The sequence below is a fragment of the Anas acuta genome, chromosome 9 (assembly GCF_963932015.1).
Source record: "Anas acuta chromosome 9, bAnaAcu1.1, whole genome shotgun sequence".
NCBI classification, from domain to species: Eukaryota; Metazoa; Chordata; class Aves; order Anseriformes; family Anatidae; genus Anas; species Anas acuta.
Genome location: NC_088987.1, coordinates 20,053,315 through 20,072,013, shown reverse-complemented (window position 1 = coordinate 20,072,013; position 18,699 = coordinate 20,053,315). Strand labels below are relative to the sequence as shown.

The window sequence follows — 18,699 nt, the reverse complement described above, 5'->3', positions numbered from 1 at the left end:
ATCAATTATTCCCCAGTCATTTGGCAGCTGACTACCAGGCAGTATATTTGTCATCTACTAATTGCCTGAACATTGGATTTCTGGTTCATTCAGACAGCTGAAGAACTTCATGCTCTTAAATAAGAAGCTGCAAAAAATATCTGAGTAAGCAAGCGGCACAAGCCAAACCTTTTCTTTGGTGATTCAGAGGACTATTTTCTGTTGCTGTTGCTTTTGGTTTTTCATTTTGTCCTGGAAAAATGAAAAATAGTGGCTGGTATCTTGTGGTTATGACCAAATCCACCACTGCTACAAATATCTAGGAAAAGCAATAGAGGAGAGAAGGAACAGGACACTCAGCAGAACCAATGCTGAGGTCAGCACAACCTGCTTAGCTTTTCGTGCTTGTAATGGTCACATTGAGGAAACCCTCACAAAATCCCTGTAGTTAACTGTAACTTCAGCAATTTAAACTGGACTTACTATTCCTGCACCACTGACATTGCATTTTGCACAGCATCATGAAGGAACAAAGCTAGCACCTGCAATATTGTTAATCATAATCCTTCATTTCCTACCAGGAAAAAACAACAACAACAAAACAGGTATTCAAGTTTTTAAAAGCATTTATGAGAAATTGGTTGCATCATTTGTCATCATTAATAAAATTAAGTAAAACCTGCTTGGTAATGTTACTCATGTTAGCCCACCTCATGACTCAAACTGGAAGTAAGCAACCGCAGAAAACACAGAATTTGCGGAGAGTACAAACAGGTCAGCAGCCTGCCGAGCCCTAATAGAAAATAAAAGAGAAGGAAAGACAGGATAAAAAAGCAACATGTACTACTCCAAAACAGAAAGGAGTGTATTGAACACAGCTACATTTTAATATGTACAGAGTAATTGTTACCTATGAAATGTTTTCAAGATTTTGTTTTTGAGCTGCTTAACATTTTAGCTACTGTTTCAGTTACTCAAGTTTAACATTTTCTGGTATTTAGAAAATTAAAATATCTACATCTAAAGTTCTCTTTTCTCCTATTCCAAGTGTCTTCCTTAACTATTCAGTTCTAAAATTCTCCTGCTGACACATCTGGTCGTGAGATTCTCAAAAGCTATTGAAAAAGGCACAGCGGCACTGCCCAGTCTGTCAGAGCAGCCAACACAAGCTCTCACTTCATTAAAGCGAAAGGATCAAACAGAGCTCTTACTCTAATAAGTTTTGTCCCTCTATACAGAACTCATTATTTTCACTGTGTAAGTAAATCTGCGTCAGTTTCAAAGCCTTCCCTTTGCTATAGAACCAAGATACAGGTGGTCCACTGAAAAACTCCATCACTTCAAGCATCTAAAAGCTCAGCTGGAAGAGATTTAGAACTAACAGAGCAGTAGCAAGCATCTGAAAACAAGAAGCAGGTGGTAGGTCAGCCCAAGGAATCGAGATTTCAAATCTCCAAAATCCTAGGTGTGATACACTACTTCCACTGCTCAGCTCCAAAGGTTGAAAGACTGAAGGAAGCTGGGACTGCCACAATAACTATGTTTGATGAGGCTGAAAATACTGCTTCAAGGGCCTCTCTCCCAGTGGTTCAACTGGTATTAACGAGTTAGAGGGAAAGCTTGAGGGGTGAGGGAAAGGCAGAAGAACGATGCTTTTCTGAGGGGAAGAAATCACTTTAACTGGTTAATGAGAGATACAGTTATCTTTGTGCACAAATTTGTTTAGAAAAAATAATTTGGCTACTGTGTTTTAAGCATTAAAAAAGTGGAAAAGTAGGGAAGGAGAGAAGGAAGGATGGAACAATAAGTAACTTAAAGACAACAATCCATCATCACCATAAAGAAATATCTCAGGAAACCCCAGGCTGTCTCACGTCAAAAAGAACCTGTAGGTTTCATTAAGATGAAGAGACTGCTCCATATGCTCCTATATGAATGTGATCTTTTGTCTGTCTAAAGTCACCCCAAAGCCGCTCCTCAAAACCTTCTCCCTCAGGGTTTTCTGTTTCAGGGTAAACCCGTTGGCAGAGCTGGGGCTGAGAACAAAGTTATTCACCATATATATACCACTCACCATATATATATGTGGTTATTCACCATATATATGTCCGTATTCATATATATTCACCATATATATATGGCTGGATTCTCCATTCCTTGCAGTTGGGGCTGGAAGAAAGAAACGGGGCTGGGGAGTGGGATGCATGATGAAAAAGTGGGAAGAAAATAGAACAGATTTCTTTCTTTAAAGAAAAAAAGTATATATTTTTTTGGCTGATTTCCTACACTGCACATTCTTCCCCTTCGAAATAACCACCACTTAGCCAGTAACTTTGAGAGCCAAACATTCAGGTTGAACCAATATCAACTTCAAATACCAAGGTTTTGTTTTGTTTTTCAATAGAATACTCAGGTTATATTAAAAAAAAAAAAAAAAAAAAAAAGCTGGATTAGGAGAGAAAAAAAGATGCTGTAACAGGACTGGCTAAGAAGTGAAAGAGACATAAAACTAATTTTTGTTGCAAGTTTCAGAAAGTTCACCAGACATGGTGTCACAATATCCCAACTAGTGATGGAGCAACAGGAGACATCAAGCTGTAGGCAGGCAGGTTTCAGCAGTTCTGGTTCCCACAGAAGCATTTATCATGAAGTATCTTAATATTTTTATGAAGCCACGGAACCACATAAACATAACTAACTCATCATTGGTACAATGCCAGCCTAAAGGGTAGTTTGTTAGACAGAAAAGCATATTCCCAAAAGCTGTTTATGTCAAAGAAAAAAAAGTCACAGACTTCAAAGACACCCTGTATGCCACTGGATTTTATAATCGAGAAGAGTTGCTTTGCATTCAAAGTGATGAAGGGACTACTGCTCGTACTGCAATTTGATTACACCTTGTAGATAATCCCCTGGTCTCAAAACAAAAGGTCCACTGGACTCTCAAATCTTAGCTTTTAAACCCCAAGGTACACAAGCAGGTAACAATGAACATCTTATACAGCATCTCCAAACCTGTCTCAAAACTTTCAGACTGGAGCAGGACTGTCACACAGTTTTCTGCCACAAATTCTGGGAATGCAGTTTTTGGGTTACAGCCAGAGTACATCCTTGAAAGGGTGGTTTCCAGCCTTTCAGTTCTGTCCTACTCAAATCACCAGCGTGAGTTCCCTACAGGTGCAAGCAGAACAAGTTTTCCGTATAGCTTAACTTCGCATTTAATTTCTGATGGTCCAAGTCCTTTAGAATTCATTTGTTTTATTTAAACTTGAACCTCCAAGTTGATGAAAATTTTAAAACTGAATATAAACACAGCCATGCAGAGACTTCTACATTCAAGTTCTGTTTAGCACATGAATGTTGCAGCTAACGTAATGTTCTCTTAGAACAACTATCTTTTATGGGTTTCCCAGCACTGGAGGTTGACTTATTTTGCAGACAGGGATCTCCTTGTTTCTGGAGGCTGACTTCTATCAGCTTTCTGATGAAATCATGCCCACGTTTTCTTGAACAAAGTTAAACTGAAAAATGTGTGGGAACTGTTAAAGAGCACGAAAAGATGATTAAGTATTTGATTCTTTTATCTTTTTCACACTTCCACAGAACAGTTTAGATATATTCATTTACCTCCCCTGTACTCTGACCACTACCCATCCTACAAGGGATCACTACTAAAAGTAGTAGATCCCTTGTAGGGATCACTTTTGCCTTTGACAATCCAAACAAGGCATTTTTGAAGAAATGTGATCTGCATGACTTGTAAATACATCCCTTCTATTCAGCAATGCTTCAAAATTGCACCTTAAAACACTTGAACACTGAAAGTGTTTTGTAAGACCTAACACAATCATTTCTGACACGTGGTCATTAAAGAATATCAGCACTGCAATTACTTCTGCGCAATCACTAGCACTATTATGAAGAGAAAGCAAATAAACACGAGCTAACATAAAGATGAAGGGAAGTAGAGTGCAACAATACTATCTTTTCCTTCTCCGATCTCTCTGCTATTCCTAAAATGCTCAGTAAATATATCAAAGAAGTTCTGAAGAGCTGCAATTGAGATGTCATCTCTACATGTTCTTCCCACAAAATATACGTATGTATACATATTTTAGTCTCCTTTCCCCTCTTTCCAGACCACTTCCCCTTGTAACAACCCAACACAGAGACAGCTGCCTCCGTGCCCTGGCCCTAGCAGCATACTGACAGCAGGGGCTTTTCCTCCTACCAGCTTTGCTACTCTCTCTATAAAGAACATTGCTTGCTCCCATCAGCCGTGACACAGAGATGACGTGCACATGCCTGGAGGAACTTATTAGAGTCTAAATTAGCTCTGGCAGTAAACAAATGAGAAAAACAGGATTGCTTGTAGAGTGCATTACACATTCTGTAAGTGTTTCTGTCTGTAGGCTCCTTTATGTCTCCTTACTTTGTGCCAGATTCAGACATCTGCATAGATCACAGGATGAAGCAATGATCACCATCAAAATTCACGCTTGCCAGCTCATTTATTTTCCCATTTTCCATGAGTACTTTTAGTTACTCGTGTTAGTCCCTGATGTTCAGCCCTCCCACCTCCTTCCAGGGCACTGAGAGCCAGCAGGATTTCGCTGTGGAGCTCCACACGAAGGGGAGCAGGCAGGTAGGGGGGACACGGCACCCCTGGGAGCTCCTTCAGCAGAGATGCACACACGTGGACGATGACCAAGCACTGACTTCTCCAGTGATTGCTGCCTGCCCCTCCCCAGCTGTCATGCTGATCACATTTTTCATCAGGTGTGCAGAGGAGTCCCTTGGCTTTTACTTGGTGCCGTGCAGTTCTTCCCGTCGGGGCTGTCTTCCAGAGGCCCTTGTGTCTCGCACCACTGCAACCCAGGTCTGCTCCCTCCAGTCTGGTCCCTTTACAACACCTGGACAGCCAGGTATTTCCAAGTCCCACCCGACTGATTACTTTTTCACCCTCTCTAGTTGGCTTTGGGCAACCTCAAGCCTGTCAGTATGTGTATATTCCAGGGACCACCTACCATGGTTCATATATACTGCACGTCCCTGTACCCAAGGCATATGTAACACTTCTTGCACAGTATTTCTCTTTTCTTGGTTATTTGAAAATACAAAACAAAACAAAAAAAAAAGTATGTGCAAAATTTGGAAACAGATCCCAAGAGATTACTTAAACTCTTGTGGTCAACGAAACATTTTTATTTAAGGCAGTCCTTATGTCACTGCTTGCGAGCACGAAGTATGACCCAAGCTTTAAACAGGGACAAATGCTATGATGCCACACAACATACCTATGTTATCTTGCTGGCCTTATTTCTAAACTAGTCCTCTACCAAGGCAGACACCAAAACACAGGGACAAAAACACGCTGGAGAGGATTGCTACCGTTTTTATTTCTACTTCACAGTTTACAAAGACCAGGCTAAAGCCAAACATGCCCTCCTTACAATCAAGTTGCACTGCTGCATTTTTTTTTTTTTTATTTTTTTTTTTTAAGTTGTAGTGGCTGTATTATCAATTTCTACTAACATGAGAAAAAAAAAGCACAGTCCCTTAGGCTTTAACACCTATGCACTTGAATAGAAAAAAACGCAACTGAACTAAATAGGACGTATATGTTAGCTTGTTATAATAATGAACACAAAATACAGATTTGCTACACTCCTATCAGGTAAAATAAAGAACAATGCCTACCAAATAACAGGAAAAAGCATCACAGAAAGCTCATTAATGACATACCCTTCCACAGCAAATCAGAGACATTCAGAAAACACACTGTTTTCTTTCCAGCTACACAGAGGAACTGCACACCAGTAAAAAAAAAATTCACATTCTCCAAGCCACACTAGTCTTCCTTTGACCACTGCTTTGAGGACAGGCTTTATAAAGAAACATATTTGTAGCAGACTGATTCGCTGCTATAGATAAAAGATTTTCAGAACATATTCTTTGCATCAAACCATACGGAAAAAAACGTTCTCTATTAATGGCATTAAAACAAACACATGCTGCTGCCATCTGCATTTCTTTTCTAAACACTTCAAAGAACCAAAATCTCTTGCATTCTGTTCCCAAACCCTCTTTCCCTCAACTTATCAGGACTATCCATTTTTATGCTGTGCCAGCTACAAACCTGTCCAAATGATTAATAATAATAGAAACCAACCAAACAAAAAGAAAACAACAACAACACACAAAACCCCTAGTTCTCAGGAATCTACACGTTTTTGATTGCCAAAATGATGGCAGAGAAAGATCGCTTCATTCAAAAGGAAAAACCACCCCTATCTCCCACATTGCTCAGAATGCACCAAATAACATAAAGATAGATAAGATTTTGCATTTAGGATGCAGATTTTAAGCTACATTTTGAACATGATATATAGCATGGGCTACTTTCTTTCAAATCAGAGAAGCCTCGCTGTTGTGTTAAAAATCTATATAATCCAGTCTAAAACCAAATCTGCCAAATGAAAAAGCATTAAACAGTATTTAAATAACTTTGGAACATAAACCATTCCTCCTTGTACAAATCAGACTTGATAGCTCACCCAAATCATCAGTAATTAAAACACTACATCAATTCCCCTGCTAGCTTAACATCTCTCCTCTCATTTGCACATTCCTTTCAGGAACAGTTGAGTTTCCTCACTTTGGTTTTCCATTAGGTCTCATTCGGTTTCCTTGTTTCAAAAGCAAATATATGAGAGCATGAAATATTTCCAGGATGAGGTGTCCTTGACTTTTTGTTTTTCTTTGATCCATTTAAAACCTTAGTTGGAGAGATCCTTCCATTCAGGCAAACTTCTCTATACATGCTTTGACCTGGCCTTGACTAGCTCTTTTTGCTTGGAAACTAAGTCACTGTCCTACCACTTAACAAAATTTTAATACCTCAGAAAACCTGTCATAAGCCCAACTCTTAGTCAACCTCTTCAGCAGCATCACCACACGCCTATTCCTTTTCCCATCCAGCAATAGGTCACGCACTTCTGCTTTGCTGAACTGCAGGGAAAGTAAAAACAAAAACAAAGGAAGTGCTTGTGCTTCCTTAAAGGAAGCCGAGCAACTCTTTTTCAACATTATTATAGAACTTGAAAGAAACCTTACGATTTTGATGGCTCCAAGCCAGAACTGAATCCTAATTGGCAGCAAAACCATTCCAGAACATACACAATTAAATAAGTCTTAAAAAATAGCACCAGAATTTAATGATTTTTAATTTTAAAGTGGTATACCATATGCTCATAATTGTATGAGCATAGATCGTAATCAGACACAGATCACAGCCAGTGGCTGATCAGATAACACTACAGCTCCAAAAAGCACACAGAGGCAAAGCAGTTAACATACTTTAATTGTTATCCATTTTATTTTTTTTTAGTTAATATTTTATAGTTCACAGCTACAATTGTTTGAGCAACTCTCCTGCCTACTGTAATGCTGCCCTCTGCGTGCATTTCCAATACAAACCATCAAACGCTCTGGACACAAATTCACCTCCCCCTGGCAGGGTTTGTAAGCTGCTGCAGAAACCTCTTCCTGGCCCCAGCTTTAAGAGAAAACATTGTGGGGATACACTCAATGCTAATTGCAATCAACCAGTGAGGTCAGGTTGAATAAATAGATCAGATAAGAGATTTAGATTGGGAAGCTCCTAAGTGGAGGAAGCAGTTTATGTTGCCACACCAGGTCTCATTCGTCCTACCCCACATTTGAGATGATATTTGTATGAAGGAAAGTACCTTCCTCTGCGTATCTGCCCTGCCGCTCAAGTTAGACAGATCTTAGGATAAGACCCGAGCTCCCAAGTCTCTCCTTATTCTTTTCATTCCAGATGATCTTATACCGGGCCTGGTTTCAACCTGGGTCTGTTTCAGCTCATACTGACAGAAAAGGACTAGGACTTTATTCAGCAATTTAGTCATTTTCCTGCAACCTAACCCCAGAATGGTTATCAGACATGCATTAGTGGACACTCAATATTTCCTGCTCCTCTTCTTCCCCACAACACTCCATACGACTGCCAACTCGCCTGGGTGCTGAGCAGATGAATGAGGAACAACGCAGGCATCATCCTGGGAGCGCTGCCGTGCTGCTTTGCAAGGTGGGACAGGACACCAGTTCTTTCCCCAGTCCTCATGGCAGCAGCACAAATTAACCCTGAGATCACGTCATCTTACAGCTAGAGACAACGTACGCACAACGGTGTGGGCAGGCTGGTTATTCCTTCAAAAGGAAACATAAAAATAGATTTAGGTAAACAGTGCTGGCGTTAAACGTTATGTCCCAGCATTTCATTTGGAAGTCTGATTGCAAACGTTTTTGTTGCTTAGCTCCAGGAAGTTTATTTCAAAATGTATTGGCCCATCAGAAGCTTCTCACGAAGGTAACCTGAAGTCTTCACAGGCAGAAATGCCTGCCTGTGCTAACTCCAGAGCAATTAGCTAGCCAGCACAACAGCCAGAGATGTGAGGAAGATGAACAAAGCATAAAAAAATATGGAAAGGTAGAGTGTCACTATTGCTTGTCCTTTTAAAGTAACCTTTGACAACGTAATACATGTGATATTCACAGGATCTCTTTTTTTTTTTAAATCACTTCAGAGTATCAACCAACAAAAACAGTACAGTTTATTCCACTGCATAAGTGTGGAATTTATTATAGGGGACGTGGAGTCAAAGTTACGGTGTTTTGTTTTTTCCCCTCAACGGAAGACATTTATCATTTGACAGCTTTCTGGGGGAAACTGACTTCATTCTTGTCACATGAAAAGTTTGATGGTGTCATAAGAACTACAGATGAAACAGCTGGAAAACACTTACTGAATACTACATCTGAACAGCATTTCTGAGCAAGTCTTTATCAAGCAGCGAGAAAAAATAAGCCTAATTATTTCAGCTTCCAAAAATCTGTTATGTGCAAGAAATACGCCAATTCTGTAGCTTTTCAGTGCCCAGTTTATCTCTTTTTAATCAATACGAAGTAGCCTGTCAATCTTGCTCTGAAACTGTTCCCTACCATCAGCACCATTCAGTGATAATCACACATTTATCACCCACCTTTGTAGCCCTCCTGACAAAGGCTCCTATTTCATTATAGCACTGCACAATACAACAATGCTTTTTTTTTTTTTTTTGGCTCTTCACGACCAACCATTACATTTTATGACTCAGGCATTGACTGGGAACACTAAAAATGACGTTATCTGATTAAAAAAAATCATACATAAATGGTGATTCTAACAGCACCCTTTCCCACTCTGTTTCTTCACAATGAGAAAATCTCACCCAGCTGTAACCAGAGACCCCCCCAGTACCTTCCAGACAAACAAGTGCATTTAATTTGAATGCTAAAAAACACCCAATACCACAAAGCAAGCTATGTGGTCAAAGCTCACATGTTCCCGTATAGATATAAAACCCATATATATCTTTCAGTAGGAAATTTTATTGTTAAAAAATTAAAAACTTCCTGCCCTGAATGATTTACGAAACCAAATGCCTGCTTAACGGGACTCCATTCAGATTTCATCAAAGCACAGCCTGAATTTAACAGAACATGAAGCATGTCACAGTCTGTATCACATTTCTGATATCTTTCTGGAAAGTTCCTACATAAACCTTCAGCCATCATCATCCAATACGGAGCTTTACAATCAACTGTTTCCACTTACATTTATACTTCTGTGCAATTTATACCATACTAGACTCTGCATTTATCATAGAAGGCGTTCTGAAAATCATTTCAAAAGACAAAGTATGTTTTACAGCACAATCTTTGTACAACATTATTTTAGTACAATTCCAGTTAAATTACCACAAACCTAAAAATCATGCAAGTAGAAATCCTGTATGGAGTTTACTTTTCTAGCCTCCTCCCAGGCATTTATCATTCCTTCTCATTTTTCAACACAATTTAAGCTTTTATTTTCAAACTCAAGCTAGCTTATTTCTAAATACAACCTTCTAAGCACGAATCAAGGCACTGCTCGCTTACTGACAGCTACTGTTCCAATCTAACCTCCTGCCTAAACACTTTTGAACCAAACCCCACTGAACCACTGACATCCTCTTTAAACAAATGCTTCCTCACCTTCAAGGCTGCTGTCTTGCAGCACTTCTCTGTGCTGGTCGAGACCCTGCCAACACAGCTGAGCTTCCAGGCTCCTCCTGACCCTTTTGAACAACCAAGGCACCATCACCTCCTCTGTAGCACCTGACATAAACCCTAAGTCAAACCATACCTAAATCATGAAGCACACGTTAGTAGGTGGCTTAGCATTTCATTCCTATACTTGTGTGATGCATGTTTGTCAGCAACATGCATCTCACAGTGGAGGTTTCTTGCATGCTAACTGCAAGTGTTTTTTGTATTAGAATAAAAACCTTGGGAAGAGGAAGAGAATATGCAACCAGACCTGAACATAAATCCAGATATAAGCCACTCTTAGTACTACATCAATCTGTCATTCATCTACTGAGCAATAAAATGCAGATACACTTAAGATACAAGCCTTTTATAAATTAAAAAAAGCCTTTTAAGAACAACAACAAAATCTGCAACTTCAGCAAGAAAAGCATCCCAAAGAAGTCAACCTAATTTCAAAGCTCTCATACGAGGTTATGAAAAGGAACAAAGACCTACATTAGAAATCTCACAGGATGCTCATGGTTTCCTTTGTCTAAGGAGGTCACGAGGGAGAAGTAGCAAGAACACAGCCCCTAGTGCAAAGCCACTGGAGAAAGCAAACTTCACGGGAGTCGGTAATCTTGCACACCTTGAAGCACTGGTTGTGTGTTTGCTCATTCCAAGATGCCCACTTTTTAAGCTAATAAAAGCACGATAGAAATAAGAATGTGCTTACTGAAAGGCGAGGTCATAACTATAAAACTGAAACAACATAACTAAGTGCAAAAAGTCTAAGCAGGCTGGAGACCACTGCACAAAGGTCCTTACGGCCACTGCTGTCAGCCCCTCACGAGAGCAGGCTCCTGCTGAACAGGGGGAGCTGTTTTAGTGCATAGTGAATCTTACAAAAATTCATGTTTCAGCACTGCTAAGTTTACATAAAATATTTAAAAGACTACAATTAAAAGCCACTAGTGAGAGGAACATATGTGCTTTAACTGCGCGCGCTACTTTTAGTTACCTTTCTGAGGAGATTAAAATTAAGCAGCTTTGCTTTCATCCCACTCACACCCTCCCACTACAAAGTCTGCCTGAGCAAATCCTCCTGCTACAGACGTCAAAACAGGGCATAAGCATTACAGCGACTTATTGCCAAAACGCGTTGGTTTAATATCCCATTATTATCGTAATACTGGCACAATAACTTATTGTACGTGACAGCTTTTGCAGTTAGTCAGGGACAGATCCTCTTACTCCGGAGTTTCTTCATGCACCCAGACGGGTATTTGCGGAACGTGCAGCAGAGCAGACGGAGGGGCTGAGGGCGATGAGATGCTCACCGCAGGCCCCAGCGCCAGACACAACCGAGTCTGAGCGGGGCAGCGCTCCCAGCCTCCTGCCCTGCCCTGCCCTCACCTGGAGCAACCGGGCCAGCAATTCAGGTCACGGGATTTACAGAGCACGCCGCTGAGCCACTGACTTTCCATCATTTTCGACAAAACACTTTCACAGACACGGATTTTTTTAGCGGGAGGGCCGAGGAGCCCCCGGTGTGGGAGCACAACGCGCGGAGCCCGCCCGTGCCCCGGGGCTGGGGGCTGCCCCCGGGAGCAGCCGAGCCGGGGCTAAGGCACGTCCGAGGGCAAGGCTCGCTGCCGAGCACGCTGAACACAACCAGCGTGGGAAAGAAAGAAAGAAAAAAAAAAAGAGAGAGAGAGAGAGAGAAACCCGCACAAGTTGCTCGCCCCCCTCCCCTCCCCGGCACAGCGGAGCCGCCCGTGCTCCCCGTCCCGCAGCCTCCCCCTGACCTGCCCGCGCTGCCGCCTCCCCGTCTTCTTCCTCCTCCTCCTCCTCTTCGTCCCGGGGCCGGGGCCGCTGCCCGCCGCCACGCCACGGCTGGGGCTGGGGCTGGGCAGCCCGCCCCGCGCCCCGGCTCCGCCGAGCACCGCCCTCCGCGGGGCTGCCCCCGGCCCTCCCCCGGCCCGGCCCTCCCCGCTCCGCCAGGCCCGGCGCTGAGGGGCGCCCCCGGCCGGGCCCGAGGCAGGCGGCGAAATGGCTGCTGCCGGCGGAGAGCCGTGTGGCCGGCAGCAGGGAGATGGACGAGTGAGAGCGAGGGAAGGCTCCTCGGAACTCACCCGGTGCTCACTGCCGGCGAAGGCAGCTCCCGGCTCATCAGGCTTTCCCCCTCCCCGACGCGGATTGTCCGCCAGGAGGGGTGCTCATGTAGTCCCACAGGCTGAGCGTCTCTCCCATACACCGATTTTTCATCCGTCCCTACCACAGATTCTGAAACGCATGGTAGAGATGCAGGGAGTGCCCCAAGCCCCTTCGTGCTCCCCCTGACACATACACACAGAACCACGTTGCTGTGGGTTTTTGTCGTGTCCCACGGCGAGCAGGAGGGCCACACGCTGCCCAGTGCCCCCGGTACCACCGCCAGCTTCCCACCGCTCCTCTGCCTGCCCTCCGCTCCTGGGTCACGGTGACCTGCGGTCACGGCCCTGTCCACACAGGCACCACGCCAGATTTGCTCTTTGACACCGTGCACCTACGGCCAACGTGCCTACCAAGGAGACTGGGCGTGTTTTTTCCAGCTGGACTGGTGCATCTGCCACTGGTGTGACTGCAGCTGGCTGTGCGCTGAGGTTCTCCACCCTCCTGCTTTCTAGGAAAGGACATAGGAATTCGGGGAGGTTTGACCAACAGATTGCACAGGGTTGCAGAAACTGACCTGCAGCTGGACAGCCACAAGACCCGAGCCTTTCCCTCCTGCCACCCTTTATAAACCATACCCAGATCCGCACAGCAGCACAGCACTGGCCTGCCAACCAGCAGCTGCTCAGCACATACACAGAAGCTGCCTTCTTTCCAGCCAGCAGCATCACACCAGTTTAGAGCTAATCCATCATCATGGCTTTTTTTTTTTTTTTTTTTTGAATAAAACAAGTGCCAACAATCTGAACAAAACTGTTTCACGGAGGAGAAGAGAAATCATAGGACCCTAGCTGCAGAGCAATAAGATTTCCAACTACCATGCACTAGATCACTGTAGGGCATTGCAGGATTGCAAAATGCCCAGTATTACCACAAAGAAATTTGGCCTTCTTTACCCAGAAAGCAGAGTGCATGCTTTACAGAAAAATCATCTCCATATGGAAACAATGATTTATGATGACAGCAAATGCTTGCCCCTACAGTTGTACATGTATTTCCACCACCACCCAGAACAAAGTGCAATTCACAAAGGATTTGAAATCTAGAAACTGTCAATCTGTTTTCCTTGCGAAAAAAAGATTTCATTTTCTTCACAGAACATTTTTGCTTTGGAGAATAAAATACAGTTGTCTATATATACAAAACAAATTACTTTTGCCAGATATTATGTTATTTATTATATAAAAGACTATATGTACTCAAAGTTGCTAAAATCTTGAAAGTTTCTCTGCAGAAATGCCGTACACGTTGATTTTATGAGGATTAAAGTAGAGGAGAAATTGAATACTCACAGGACAGACCAACTGCGACTGCTATCTTTGGAGTAGGCTTGGAGTTATGCACAGTCCTGCCATATCACTTCACCTGGTATTCTGGTCTACTGGATCTACTTTCTCTATACATACTATTATAAATCCGTATCTTTGAATAGTGCAAATAGTATTTCGTATCATCAGAATTTGCTCTTTTGCAAAGATCTTAAGGCACCCTTACAGTAGAGTGAATTAACTATGAATTAACAAACAAATAAAAAAAAAAAGGTGCATTAACCAAACTGCAGCTGTGAGCATGTATGGACACAAACTGCGAGCTCACTAACATCCACGACTGTGTGTGGTCAAAACATGGCAGTGGCACTCTCTGACCTCAACCCCAAGAGGTAAATTGACAGCCTGAATTACAGAGGATAGGTCACAGTGAAATGCAGTCCCATCATCTAAGGGGACAGTACTAATTTTATGGTTTACTTACATTTTAAAGCTCCTGATCCTAATTTTCCTAAAATACTGCAGGATTAAGTATATTCCAACTATTTTGTTTGCCTATGGCCCATGTCCCCTTATTCTCTATTTCATGAGCTTCTCTTTTTGTCCATGTTACCACCAGAGACAAGGATTAGAAACAGGCATGGGAAAACAGACCCCTTTTCCACAGATACAAATACAATTGCAAACAATGCACTGCATATAAAGAATTTAGCAATGCATACAAAAATTAAAAGGAAGTCTGTTGAGAGGTTAAAAAAAGCATCCCTTCCCCACCCACCCCAAATAGGATTATCAGGCTTTTTTTTACACTGATTACAGGTGTTTCCAGCCTCTTCCCAAGATGGAATTCACAAAGAACTCTGTTTAAAAATACCTCTTCGGTCTTCTAGCAAGGGCTTCAGAAGAGGAGATAAGCATGAGGATTGCTACGCCAGTAAACTTTTTGTATTACAGCGCTGATTTTCAGTGGATATCCAAAAGAAGAGATGAAGAGAAAACTAATAGCTGCATCTCAGCTTGAAATCTGTCCCTATAGCTTCATCATCTTAGCTGTCCTTAAGAAAGATACCTCCATAGATAACATTTTAGCACGTTAAGACAGGGTGATCACAGTACACTCGAATTTTAGCAGTATATAAATAAATGACATTTTAAAAGTGCAACACTGAATTTCATGCTATTTTAAAAGGAAAGCGTAAGCATAAGTGATACTCATCTCAGAATCATTTTACTGTAACTGTGTGTTTAAAGCATACCAGATCGGAAATTTTTTCTGATGTACCTCATATCCAAGATTTGTGTTTTAGGTTTCCTGGCATGATGCAAAGAACACTGCAAATTAAATAACAAAGTTTAATGAGAAATGACTGATTCATGGCACTGATCTAATTAAAATCACAAACAGGAAGTTGGCTTGTTCTTAGAAATCATTCAAGCAATTGTACTTGTCCTAAACTTTCATTCTGTGTGTCACTCACTTTAGGTCTGCAATGCAGGCACAGTTTAGTGGTTCCCCTTGATAATGATTAGCAAGAAACCTGAGATGGAGCTTATAAATATCCAGTATTTATTTCTAATACAGAAACCAGGTAAACTAAGACAGAAAGAAATGGAGAAAAAATGTCCCTCACATGCCAACATTGGTTGTTCTAGCAACAAGTTTCAAAGCAAAATACTTTAAGTCTTACAGGATTATGAGCTTTATAGCTTGTGTTTGGTTTTGTTGTTTTGCCTTTTTTTTTTTTTTTAAACCATTAATCACCTCTGCCTTCATTCATCCCTGGGCATTTCTGACCTATCATTAAATTACCACTCATATATTAAATTTGTTGGGATAGAATCTTTTAAAAAAAAAAACAAAAAAAAAAAAACAAGAAAGCTTTCATTCCTTCTTGGAACCAGAATCCTCCCTGCTACAGCTATCCCCATTCTTCCCATCTAGACACTGCTGGCATGCTATTGCTTTTCACATTCATGTGATTGTAATAGGAGTTCAGTTTGTGTCCTGTGTTTGTGCCCTCTACCATAATGTTTCATAAGGTACCTTCACTCAGAGATCTGCTAGGACTGAATTCAGCCAGTAACATCTACCAGAGGCAGAGCGTATTAAAACTTCAGTTTTGGTCTCATCCTGATAGCACCGAAGTGCAGGTGAGTGGGAAGAGAGAGAGGCATGCCTCCGCTCCACAGAGAAGTTTACAGTCAATTTTGCTCATAAAAGAGGGTTTCTGCCACTTCTAAGCTACAGTACATTTGAACTGTGAGAGAATATTTTATCTGAAGTCATATTTGAATAGGGTATTTCAATTCAACTTCTGCACTGTAGTAGTTTGAGGCTCTAGACTTCAAAAAAAAAAAAAGAACAAACACAAGAGTTTCAGCAGTCTAAATCTTTCCTTCAGTTCCATTGTTTGACTATGGCTGTGGCTGCATTTCTCAGCTACATTCCTGAATACTTTACAAAGTTCTTACTCTCCATCTAGCAAAAGGTCACTTCTGACAATACCCAGTTCTTTAAGGAAGTACAATTCTCAGTTTGCTAATTACAGACTGAGATGCCTTGTGTCTCATTCCTACTGCTCTTAAGTATTTTAAGAAACTGTTGGCAGTTTGGGAAGAAACCCATTTGAAAACAGTTGTTTATGTCTGCTTTTTGCTACCACATATCTGAAATCTGATGTCATCTTTTTCAGTTTCTTTGTGCGTGTTTCTGCATCATTCCAAGTGCCACGTGACATATCCACCCCGTGCCTGAACAAACTTATCCCTGGTTTTACAGTTCTGAATGCCTTGATGACTCACGTATATTTTGACGTTTTATTTCTATAACCTCCCAGGGATGCCAGCATTCTTACCCATTAAATTACCTCAGTCTGTCTCATCAGATCTTTAGGAATCTTTTAATCATGTCGTAACCATTGGTCTGGATACGGTGCCAAAGTGACTCACCCACATTTCTGTAACTGCTCTATTGCATTACAGCAGCTTTGGTTTTCTTTAGAGACTGCCTATTATCTTATTCCTCAGCATTTCTACATATATGGCTTTACAGCATGTAAATTATCTCTGCAGGGGGTCACTTGATTCAGGAATCAAACATGCCGTTTGACAGTATATTGTGCTCATGTTAAATGTAATGTTTTCATCTCTTACTCTCAGGCTTAACTTCCTGATAAAAACATCACACTCAGCCTCATCAGTTTCAGCAGTAATCAAGCAATCAGAAATTACAGTACATACTAGGAATATTACCATGCATTGCATTATTTATTCTTCTAGTCTTTAACTGGTTGACTAAACCTCAAATAATAATTGCAAATTCTACATTGTTTCTAGGTGGTGTTAAACAGACACAGCAGAAGATTCCTTATCTGGCTGTACTTGACAATATTCTCCTTTCCTCTGGATAGCATCATAACGAAAGCATTTTTTATTATTTTTCAGAGTGAATGGAAGTCTGCTGTTTGCACATGGCTCTAACCTCCTGGAGTATCAACATATACATAACATATACTAGCAAATGACTAAGTGGATTTAGTCCAGATGACTTAGTTGCAGGATTTTCAAAAATAGATCAGGACCTCTGAACAAATACAACTTCAACAGTCATTTTGGCCCATTACATTACTCTTCCTTCCTTTTCTATTCCCCACTGCCAAGCAGCTGTGCACATACCAATCATGGGATTAAAATATAAGCATTTTGTCCCAGCAGGTTTGCATCTTATCTCAGTAGGACCCTATGTGGTCACAAGAGGTTGTCAGGGCATGTCAAAGTAACGTTGACCATTTAATCAAGTCTTGACAACAATACAGTCAGCTACCTACCAGAGATAGTTTTAGTGCTCATGGGATAAATATTACCAAACGGCAATATTGCACATAATATCTCATTTGTGCTTTTGCTAAGTGTGAAAACATGGTGTCATATTTTGAAGAAAACAGTTTCTTGACATTTCTTAATGGAGAAAATTCTGCAAGCAGCAGAAACCACAACTTGTATGTGGGGCTGAACTTCTTAAAAGAGGAAGTTCTCATGGGACCACACTCATGGAAGAATGTGCACAATATAAATAGACTGTAAGTACATTAAGAAAACACACGCATTATGCATTGCTGATTTCTCCTCCCAAAACAAAACACCTGTTTCCACTTTGCAGACGTTCAGCAATCTTCTTTGTAGCCAAATTGTTTCAGCATTGACACGTTAGCAAAAGACACAGCATGAGAATGACATCTCGTTTCACTCAGTGCCACCGAAACTAGGGTTTTCGGTGGTTTTTGTTTGTTTGTTTTTGGCATAATATCTTATGGCACATCATACATCAGTTCAGATCAAAGAGCTCCCGATCATAATTCATTTTGAAGTAGTTTTAAATAAGAGCTTACACTCATTTGAGAGCAAAAACAAGTGACACAAACTCTAGTTTTTGCTATAATCTAAAATCTCTTTAATGAGTATTGATTACAATGATAACCAGTTTTTCTTTTAATAGATTTCTACCTGAGTGTTATTCTGAATACCTATCTTAAATTTGAATATCCCATATCATGAGACTTGACAGACAACTTCTTGCAGAACAGCTTTAAAGCAAAATTAAATGTTAAGAAACCTTGCTCTTAAATCACCCTGCTCTGCCTCATGGATTAGTAACCAGCAATGTAGGGCTGTGAGACAGAAGCAGCCTCGGAGACAGCACTCACCTCTGCCACTCTGGTACATCTGCTATTTGGTTGGCTCATCATTTCACCTATTTAAAGCTCCATTTGGTAATTTTCCACCAGGATTAGCTTCTGAAAAGAAACCCTACAAAGAGTTTAGAATAGTCCTCCAGAACACAGGTCTCAGATCATCTGAATATGTATCATTGGTTTTATTTGCATTTCAAACAGCTCAGATGAAACTACAAATGCCCAAAAAGGCAGCAGGTGCATAGATAAAGCAAAGGCCTCAAGAAACAACCCTTAAAATAACTGCATACATACACAACTACTCTCCAGTGTCATTTCTGATCCCAAACAGCTCTTTCTGTCTCTCTGGAATAAGGCAAGCCATTATTACAGCACTTAATTGGTTCTGTGGGTAACCAAGTCCAGCTGCT

General features: G+C 41.3%; 1 protein-coding gene across 4 annotated transcripts in view; it reads right to left on the bottom strand.

Annotated features, from left to right (window-relative positions):
* Positions 1 to 18,699, bottom strand: part of PXYLP1 (2-phosphoxylose phosphatase 1) — a 70,421-nt gene that overhangs the window by 42,380 nt on the left and 9,342 nt on the right. Inside the window, exon 1 of one of the 4 annotated variants that reach the window (XM_068691736.1) lies at positions 12,252 to 12,276. The exons of 1 other annotated variant lie outside the window; for it this stretch is intronic. The gene's annotated coding sequence lies outside the window, so the exon portion shown is untranslated. Of the gene's footprint in view, positions 1 to 11,924; positions 12,075 to 12,251; positions 12,277 to 18,699 lie in introns of those variants that run through there. 2 more of the 4 variants (XM_068691733.1, XM_068691737.1) reach the window with 2 other exon arrangements.